Source organism: Amblyomma maculatum, chromosome 10 (genome assembly GCF_055883805.1).
Source record: "Amblyomma maculatum isolate TAMU_Amacu chromosome 10, ASM5588380v1, whole genome shotgun sequence".
Lineage (NCBI taxonomy): Eukaryota > Metazoa > Arthropoda > Arachnida > Ixodida > Ixodidae > Amblyomma > Amblyomma maculatum.
The window spans coordinates 82,658,182-82,669,228 of NC_139353.1; positions in this window are offsets into that span (position 1 = coordinate 82,658,182).

Below are 11,047 nucleotides of genomic sequence, written 5' to 3' on the forward strand. Positions count from 1 at the left end.
CTACGTTACCTCTTTTATGCAAGCAGTCAGGTGAAGAGCGCGCAGAGTGTACGAATCAGTAGGAACGGCCTCGTGGATAGAGCAGAGCAACTTCGTTGGGAGATTATTGCGTATATGACACTGCTGCAGATGTATCAGTGTAGTTTCGTGGCTGGAAGCGAGATGCTTTTGTCAGCACACAAACTGGGGTAAAAACAAGGTCCACGGGGAGTAGGAAATGATCAAGGGGCAGTCAGTCCACTCATGCGCAGCACAAGGGGACAGGGAACTTGATCAAGAGAAAAAACGCACGTAACTGCATAATAACTTCATCACTCATCTCCGTTCATCCCCGTCCTTCTGCGTTGAAGGAACACCTCAGTCCGCCAGCGCGCTCAAGCGCCACTATCTGCTGCAGACATGGTGCAACTGTTTCAGTATGCTTACGGTTTAGATTATGATTATGCTTTATGATTTAGGCTATGGATATGCTTACGGTCTAACTTATGGATATACTTATGGTTTAACTTATGGATGTGCTTATGGTTTAACTTACGGATATGCTTACGGTTTAGCTTATGGTTATTCTTTAGGCATTTGTTGTTGTTGTGGCTGTAGGAAGAAGGAAAAGGAAATGTACGGACCTGCTACTGGCTCTGTAGCTGAGCCACCTCCGCTGCCTCGTGCAGATCGAAGAGAATATAGAGAAGAAAGAAAAGGAAGGGGGAGAGAAAGACGCGCGCCGCAACAACAGCCGTCGTCCACCACCAACGGTGGCGTGTGCAATGACGGCCAACAGATAAAAATTCGGCGCCAGGCTAGCCCCCGCTGCAAGCGGCGGTGACTCACCTGTACCAACCCCATCAGGGGAGAGCACTGACTCGGCTTTGCTGCGTCGTTTAGCGAGACGTTCTTCTCGCTGTTCGGGTGTCTCGGATGCTCGTAGAACTTTCAGTCTTTCATTTTTTCGCTCCTTTTCAGCCAACTTCCGTGGTAGCACTTCTGTATGGGTAGTATGTTTCGGTGGTATGTTAAAGCCGCTTCGTGTCTACTCTTATTTCAGTGTCATATGTTTACGGCTATGCTGGTGGTGGTCGTGAAATACTTTATTTGGTGGAGCCGCGAAATACTTGTTACAAGGGTTGGCCGGCTTCTGATCACGAGTGGTGGCCGGCAATGTGTACCTGACGGCGACCGCTTCAGCCCAGTTAACCAGTCTCCTTTGTGAAGCCGGTTCTGAGCTGGAGACCGTGATCTCCGAAACGTTTTTGTCCGTAAGACCCCAATTCGGCATGTGATTGAAACTCTGGGCATGTGAACATAACATGTTCGAATGTTCATCCCCGTCTCGGGGTCTCGCAAAGGGAACATTCTGATTGATGAGTAGAGGGGGAGAAGAGTGCCAGCAGTGCTGGGGAGGGAAAGGTGGGGGCTTGAGGTTATCTCCGTGTTATTTGTTGTGGTTTAGTTAAGGGTTTTGGGGGAGGGTAGTATGCTTTCGTGCCTAAAAACTGGGTGCTTGGGAGTGAAAGCGGAAAGAGAGAAAGAGAGTCGTAGTAGAGGGCTATGGAGTAATTTCGACCACCTGTGGATCTTTAACATGTGCTGTACGATCTCAGGGCTCGTTAAAGATCCTCTGGTAGTCGAACTTACTCCGTACCCCTCCACTACGACTCCCCTTTCTCTCTATTCACTTTCACCCCCACCTTCCTCCCTTCCCTTACGGCGCGGTTCGGGTGTCCACAGAGCAAGTGGGACATATACTGCGCCTTTCCCTTCTTGTGGTGGAGTCGGCGGCGACCACCTGCGCCGTGCGTGGCATCACTCGTGCTCCAACATACGCCAGCTCACGCGAAGCGCGGTGTGTACTAGCGTAGTGAACCTTTTCGCTTCAAAAACGCACGTAACTGCATAGTATTTTCATCACTCCTCTCCGTTCACCCCGCCCTTTTGCGTTGAAGGAATGTCTCGGTCCGCTAGCGTGCCCTAAGCGCCACTTTATCTGCTGTAGACATGGTGCAACTGTTCCAGCGAATGCCAAGTAGCTCTCAGGTTTGTGTAAACAAGGCACTTGTGACCTTAGGTCTTTTTGCCTAGCTTGACCTGAAAAGCAACCGCTGCATGTAACGTATTGTGTGATATTTCGCTTGTTATCGGCACATGAGTAGAAGAGACAGTTTTCCCAGTACGAGCTGTTTTTGTTTAAAGCAGCATTGGCGACGTTCGCGGCATCCTTGTACAATGACGAGTGGGACATGCTGACAATGCAAGCGCCACGTACGTGTGCTCGGAAGGAGGCCCCGTAAAAATGTGTCCCATGGCGACTCATTTCCGATGAATTCTAAACATCCGCTGCTATCCAATAGGTCACACGCTAATTGTGGCTATTATTTCAACGACCTAGTGAGTAGTCGTCCGTGGCATTACCTTATCTGGGCAGTGCACTGTTTTCCATAAGCCTATATCGGCACACTAGCCCGACAATGAAAGGGTTGACCACACTAAGCAGTAATACCTGCGTACTCACTTTAGTGGTTGTCTGGCCCTTAATGCGCCAACCAGGGGCTCATCGGACAAAAGGCGTACTGTTACACTTCCTCCAGTTTCTCATTCCGCATTACTATGCATTCTAGAAGTGCCCGCATATGGGGCGACGCAACATGTTTGACTACTATCTCGAGTGTCCCGTTAAGTTGGCTACCCATTGCTCTAAGAAAATATGCATAAGCGAACCCACGAACATATTGTTGCGAAGAAGATCGGCCGTGGCGCGATAGGAGCCCTCGTGCTAGGCCAGGCATTAAATCATCCTTCCCCATGTCACCATGTTGTGCCGTTCTTTTGCTTGTCGCCACTTAACATATTGATGGAGGTGCGGGGTGCGTCATCCCTATCCTCGCCTTGGAGCATCGACGTAATCCTTACGTCAGGACCATCGACCGAGAGCCCTGGGATAACGCCGCGCAACTTCGCCCCCGCCCTTCCTGCCCAGACCGGACCAACTACCGCCGCCCAGCCCCCAGCCCGGATTCGAAGACAAGGCGCACACATGAATTGACCAGAGACCATACCAAAGCCCCGATACCCGATACTTCGGGTCCATACCCGATGGACCCGAAGTATCGAAAGACAAGAAAACGCCACACCCGTCCCACCAAGTCGCCCGACGCGACCTCAAACCATCGGCACAATGGATGCTTCTGTGGCGCATGGCTGAGGCCTCCAGGGGAGGCGTATCACCCAAGCATCATTGTGTTCATCGTCATCGTGGTAGCAATCGCATCATTCTCTTCTACATTTTGTTTACCTCGTCGGGGTGGCGCAGTGGTTATGGCGCTCGACTACTGTTCCCATGGACGCGGGATCGAATCCCGGCCTCGGCGGCCGCTTTTCGTTGGAGGCGATAAGCAAGGCACCCGTGTGCTGTGTGATGTTCGTGCACGTTAAAGAACCCCAGGTGGTCGTAATTTCCGGAGTCCTCCACTACGGCGTCTCTCATAGCCTGAGTTGCTTTGGGACGTTAAACCCCACAAACCAATAAACCAGCCAACCAATCTTCTACCTTTTTTAAACTTCTGCACCGTCACCTCACCATCGACTTCAACGAACAGATCGGTACGATCGCTCGGTGTCCCCCGGAAGTGTTGCGAAGAAAAAGATCGGCAGTGGCGCTAGAGGAGCACCCGCGCTAGGACAGTCATTAAATCATCCTTCACCATATAACTTTGTTGCGCCGTTCTCTTGCTTCACACCCACGCTTCACATAGACAATCTCCACACCTCACCGTACACACTTGCCAATATGGGCACTCCGCAAGGGTCTGTTCTTCCTCCTTTTCTGTTCAGCATCACACTTATCCCCTTAACCACAGAACTACAAAAAATCCCTCACCTCGGTCACTCTGTATACGGCGATGACATAAAACTCTGGACAACATACGGATAGTACGGTGAAATCAAAGACACGCTGCAAACGGCAGCAGATACGATAAATAAGCTCACCGCAACAATTGGACTATAGGGCTCGCCAGAAAAATCGGAATTACTAGTCGCACCTCCTAATAGACGGACCTACCAAAGCACCATAGAAATCCGAATTCAGGGAAGACAGGTACCACAGGTCCATACCATCCGCATTCTATGACTATACCTGCAACCAGGTAGAAAAAACATAGACACAATTAAGCAGTTCAAAAAGGCCGTTGCAAGCACCAAGCAACTCATAAAAAGGGTGGCAGGACGCGCACATGGGCTCCGGGAGGCGGACACGCTTCGCATAGTGCACGCCTATACCCTTAGCCTAATTCTTTATGCTACACCATATCTCAAACTATCGCGCAGTGAGGTCCAGTAAATAAACTCCTTAATTCGGCAAGCAACAAGGCAGTACTTAAATTACCGAAAAGCACTAGCAACGAGAGGCTACTCGAACTCGCAGTCCATAACACAATACATGAACTTCGAGAGGCCCACTTAAGAGCACAATACCTAAGATTGGCCGCTACAACTACCAAACGACGCATACTAAGTAGCTATCCACCACTATTCCCGCAAATAATGCATCCCTAAGAACACTCCTTACCCACATTTACAGTTCAATCTATGCCAAACCATTACCACGGAACATGCGCCCCCACCACGACCAAGGTCGCAGGAAGGCGCTCGCGGCAGCGCTCCACAAATGGTACGAGAATGAACCCGACGCAGTTTGGGTGGATACCGCCAGTGATGAGAACGGAGCCACTGCAGTTGTACACAACCCCCCCCCCCCCCCATTTCCCCCTAACTTTAGAGCTTCCATCAAGCACCAGCCCTGAGGGAGCCGAGGAGACCGTTATAACTTTTGCACTGTCATATCAAGATGCCAGTTATGTACTTAGCGATTCTAAAACTGCCATTCTAAATTATGCCAGTGCCCAGGTGCATCCTCCGGCGCACCGTCTGCTGCACATGCCCCCCCCCCCTCCCCCGACGTGTTGACCTCATCTGGGTGCCTGGGCAATCGGGAAATCCCGGCAACGAGGCCGCCGACTCCTTAGCCTGAGGGTCTAGAAACCGAGAACAGGCGGACCTCGTGGGAGATTTCTCGAAGGAGCGCATGCGCTCGTGAGTTCACTGCAAGCTCCCGCGCTGAGCGCCTCATCTATTCGTCACCTCCCCCCCCCCATCCCTCACTACCAGAGAACAGTCAATCATGGCGTCGCCTGCAGACATGAACGATGCCGACACCAGCTCTACTTTCTAAATTTAAGCCGGTATCCCCCATATGCACTTTGTGCTCTCACCCCAAGGCCACCCTTACCCCGCCCGGCGTCTGCTCCCCCTGCCGGGCGGGTGCCTCTCCGAACCTGGGACTGGGAGACCTCACTGCGGTCAGCGGACCCGGCCAGGCAGAAAATCGTCATCAGTCGGGCCGCGTACGTCATGGATCAACTTCACATGAACGTTTCGATCGCAAGTGGGGTTGTGCGGAGACCCAGGAGGCATATCTGCCTGAAATTCTTCGTAAAATAAAGTTTTTTCCTCCTCCTCCTCTTGCTTGTCGCCAAGTAACAATATATTTGAATAGACTAATTAAGTATGAAATTGTTTACCACAACAAAAAAAGAAATTCCTTCTAATAATGCACCATCTGAATGCACTCTGTGTATGTGGCGTTCGAATTCTCCGTCCATGCAGGGTCCCGGGATCGAACCTTGGCTTTGACTGCTGAAAATCGTTAGATGGTTAAGAACACTATGCGGCCTCGTCTTAGCGTAGACTCAATAATTCGAAAACAAAGGCCCTTCTATAGCCAAATGGGTTCCAGAATGCACTGGTATACTGAATACTTGGTTTAAGCGCAATCATTGGCTTTGAGAAGTCTTTATCCATCGGTTTATTGACTGGCTTATCGATTTTTTCCTTCAGGTGCTTTCCCTTAAAGGGACAAGGTGCTCCGATGCCGACACTCAAAGAGAGATCTCGCCATGGCTCTAAGGCGGCTAGTACTGCCCTTGCCATTGCTAAGCTTCGCAAGCAGTCGAGTGACCAAGGCATCGCCACCAAGGGTAAGGCAGGTAAGAAGCCACAGAAAAGATGAAGATAGCGTCATCATATGTCCATGTACTGAAACACAAACCCATGGTCAAATCTCCCGTCGGAGGACTGCTCGTTTCTAATGAAGTCTTGCTGTGCTCGGCTCATGTGCTATGAAGATCACCTAGACCCAGTAATCTCAAAAGGGTCGACTCACTCCAAGAGGCCAGGGTCCAGAGCTCTAGCCACCTTCCTCTATTCGCCATGTCTAACAGTACAAAACAGCCCGGCCACCATCTGTAACGGAAATTATGCCTGCCCCTTCGTCGTCAGGTAACGCTGAGTGCCGTACATAACTTTCCTTCAGTGTATCGTCACCTGAATTAAAATCTCACCGTATAGTTTCTCACTAGCACCTAAGGGGAAAGCTGGTGGCTGCATCTGTGCGAGCTTCTTAAAGACCGCTTCATCCACCATAGACGTTCTTGAGTCGTGAGGCACACCGCTATTGACTGCTCTTTACTGCGGAATTATAACTTTTAGCCAAAAAGCCAAAAAGTTGCTGCAGGACAGAGTGTGTCCTGCAGCAACCGGCCGCTCTTCCCATAATTCAGTCGGTTTGGCGCCAACTGTCCAAACTTCAGGCAAGTCGAGCCCAACACCTCCTCATCAAACTGTGCTGCACAGTCTTCAAGCTTGCCGTACACAACAAGATACATGAACTCGACGCTTTTCCACCAGTTCACTTGTCGACAAGTGGCCCTTGGCCCCCCGCCGGCACAGCAACCCACAGCGCCATACCTCCCGCGAACCGAAGTTGCGAAAACGGATGACGGATCCTACCCGGTTCCGGCGTTGATGACCAGACGTGACATAGCTTTGGCATTTGCATTTAGAAACCCCTTTTTGTGCTTCACTGCCATGTTACGTTTCTGGAGAGCCAGAGCCGGCCTGGACAGCACATTTTCACCGCTTTCTTTCTCTACCTCGCAAACAAGCCCGCTTACAGCTACACTTCCTTCGAGAAGTTTTTATTCTGCAGGAGTTATAAGCGCATCTATTGTAGCCGACAGGTTGCCAATCAACGCACATAGCAAGACTGGTAAGCTTTGCAGGTCCGACACAGTTTAAAACTGCTTGTGTCAACATCAGGGGAAATTAGGTTCAAAACTGCACACATACTGTTTGTCGCACAAGTCAAGTCCTTCATATGCCACAGTCTGTCACACACTGAGCAGGCGTATCCAAACGGGTCGCCAAGAAAATCGCGTTCAAATATCCTTGTCGGAGCTTGATTTTTCGCGAGCCTCTCAGCGGCGTGTACATGTCTGGCAGCAGCCTTCGCTTGCAGTCGAGCATCCCGTTGCCCTGGAGTTTCTACCGCACGTTTCTTCCTCTTCGATTCGGCATCCATTTCACGCCGACGCTCAGTGTCTTGAGCCGTTTCGTGAGCACGCTCGGCACGTTTCCTCGTTCTTTGTGCTTCTAAATTCTTGCACCATTTAGCTGCAACACCAGATTCAGTAGACTCACGTTCCCGCTGCCTTCGTAATCGTTGTGCTTCAGCACGTCGAGTCCGGCGAACCTGCGCCGCAACACCAGATGGACCGGCTTCGTCCATTGCGACGCAAAGCAAACGCGCACACGCTTGTGCAACGCTGCCCTGGGACGGCCGCCACGTCCGCAACTGACACGCCCCTCTCTCACTGTCTTACTCTCTAACTGGGTGCATCATGCTGTCGCTCCGCCCCCTCAGTGTTAGATCGCGGGATGTAGGCGTCGCCACTTTCCCTTCCTCCTCTCAAGTTCACGGAGAGATGGATGGACAGAGAAAGAGAGAAGCTTCTACTATAGCTCCGCGGCTGCTCCACCTCCTCAATGCTGAGATGCGAGCGTAGCCACCTTCTCTTTCTCCGCTTCAAGTTCACGGAGCGAGAGAGAGTGAGCAGCTTCGGATAGACCCTGGCAAAAGAGTGCCGCCGCTAGCTCAGGCTGGCATACGTCGTGCCCAGTACCCCTTCCCCCATCATCATAGTATCCACCACCACCATGATTGTGGCTAGTAGTGCTACGCACTAAAAAACGTCTACTTAGGACAGGTATTAGTCACAGATACTGGTCACGAAATGAAAATAATGAAAATAATCAGATTGTGCTCCAGCGCATTCGGCAAGTGGTATGAGATCATGAACCACAGGTTACCGATTTCTCAAGAGAAAAGTAGATAACAGCTCTATCTTACCACCACTCACCTACGGAGCAGGAATGTGGAGGATAACTAGAACCGTTCAAATTAAATTGGAGATCGCTCAGAGAGATATGGAATCAAGAAGCGTGCCGAATCGGTAATGGAAACAAATGCGAAGTAACTGCATTCTAGTAAAAATCAAGAGGAAATGGGCATGGGTATAGTGATGCAATGTTGAGGCGAGATAACTGGTGATCTCTAAGGGGGGCAGACTCTTGTGGACATATTGAAGACAACCAGGGTAGAGGGCAGCCGACGGTTAGGTGTACGGTTGAGATTAGGCCTGCGGAGAATGAACGGATGCAGTTGAAACAAGATCTTGTTAATTAGAGGGATGGTAGATGTGTTTACCCTGCATAGAGTGTAGTTAGGCTCGTGAGGATGACGAAAACTCTTGATTGCAGCGCATCTGGTAGAGCAGCTGTGCAGATTTCGCTGCTTTGGAGGCCGCTCCTCCCTCTATCGCCGGTGACATGCAGGCAGTGGCGATGAAGCCGTCCTCACACGTCACCACGTACAGTTCTACGCCTCTCCTGTCCTTAAGTCTTCCTACCATATATACCATTGATCCTCTACTTAGCAATTTCTGTGTAGCTGAGTAGCAAGGTCAAGGTTCTTGGGCACTCGCGAAACATGTGTTGCGATCTTCTAGCAGTCCTGCCTCTGCTGATGTGCTGTTCCCCGCGCCTGATCTCATGTCACCAAGTTCCTGACAATTTATCCACCCTTTATACAGCCCTAATCTCACCTCATTTATATTCCAATGTATCATCATCTGTCATCAGTCGTAGCTTTGATGCATATTCTCACCATAACGGGCGGCACTCACTGTATTCACCCTAACTACTGCAGCGGCCAGCTTTACTGGGAACCAGCAGCCATAGATACATCTCGATATCACGGCCAGCGCCCACTAGTTTTGCTGTTTCTATTTGCCAGAACAGAGCTCGGCGGCTCACACTGCTGCTTCCGTTCTTCATATATTCTTTACCATGTGTTTCACATGCTGAATCCAATAAGAATTGTCGAACATTCCCTGCGAAGGGTTCTCATCGTTTCACAGCCTGGCTGATTTTGCTGCAACAAACTGCATGTTCATGGAGCTCGAAAGCCTCCCCTACGGTGCTCTCATAACCCTATGCCGGCAACTTTATCCAAAGACAATTTTAAACTCCAGCGTTTCTCGCTTAACCAACAGCAATCCAACATCCGTCAGCGACTTGACGTCTTCAGTTGGCTTAGCGGGGGGTGTTGTTTGTTTTCACAGATGTGCGCATGCCATTCCACTGACCAGGAGCTAAAGTGTGCTGTTTAAATTCATCTGTTTAGTTATCGCAACGTGATTTGGGCGCAGACCTGTTGTATACATGTGCCAATAGGCTGCACATAGCTCATTCGCAACAGTTCTGTCATTGCGCGATGAGCTAATTGAGGAGCGAGGGGAAGAATATAGCGGTACTGCCTCCAGCACCAACACCACCAGCGCCACTATAAAAAAAAACGGCTCGCATTGAGCCGGAGGGCCCGTCAAATAAGAACAACCTCAGGATTAGTGCAGGGCCGCTCGTGACATCAAGGCAGCCTCACCCGGGATCGAAGCTCCGATGCCACGCCCCTCGCACCTACTCCTCGCAGCCATCACATTTCATAGCGATTCCACAGCGAAATGCTTGACGGAAAGCCAAATGTAGCTCTCGATACAAACGCAAGGAACGATACCTTCCAATGGAGCCCGAATGAGGACGTCATCGATTATATCTGAGATTTTGCCCCGCAGTAGTGGTGATGTTGCTAGTGCGCTCGACTACTGTGTCCAAAGAAGCGAGATCGGATCCCGGACGCGGCGGCTACTTTTCAATTGAGGCGAAAAGCAATGCGCCCATGCTGTTCAATGTGAGTGGCCATTAAACAACCTCAGGTGGTCAAAATTTCCGGAGTCTTCTACTACGGCTTCTCTCATAGCCAAGACGCGTGATTTTCTTTCTGTTGTGAGCTGTGTGAACTGTGTGTGTGTGAAAAATAGCTTTCATAAACAACATTGCTGAAGCAACACCAACACGTCGCTCATCTATTTGTCACACCAACAGCGTAAACGTGATGGCGGAAGCAAAAAGCAGCGGGGAACGTGGAAGCTCCATGTGTGGATGAAATTATAAATCAATCGTGGGTTAAAAACACAAAATTTCGTTAAGTCATAGTAAAAAGCCGAATCAAGTTGAATTTACAAGAGCTGACTTTAAACTTCATCGCATTAAGTGTTTGCTCATAATAGAAAAAGTATAGCACTGTTATTCTTGCCTCCTCCTCCGCTCCGCTATTATCTATCTTCCACTGTAGGGTTACATCTAACGACGAAATGTTGCTGCACCGTTAACATTATTATAAATGTTCCCTTCACTAGAAATATTATTCATTATTAATGTTGTCGTTTTTCTCTGCTTTTATTCAGCAAGGAAGCAATCTAGGGCCATGCAAGACCCTTCAGAGTTGAAGCCACCCGCCAATAAAAAGGTATCTACTCGCGCAATGTTACAAACCTCTCAAATGGCAAACTGTAAAGGCAAATCATGTGAATGAATATGATATTTTCTACTCAAGCAAGAGTGTTTCACGCGTTACTCTTACTCATATATCAAAATTCATCATTTCCTGTGCAACGCTCTTGGCGGTCTTTTGAAAGCTGAGCAGAGCTCACGCGGATACCAAAGCAAGCGAGTAGACTAACATGACTAGTTTGGGATTGAAGCATTGGCTTTAGGAGCACATTGGACCCGCATAGAGTGCTTGAACTTTATACTTGTT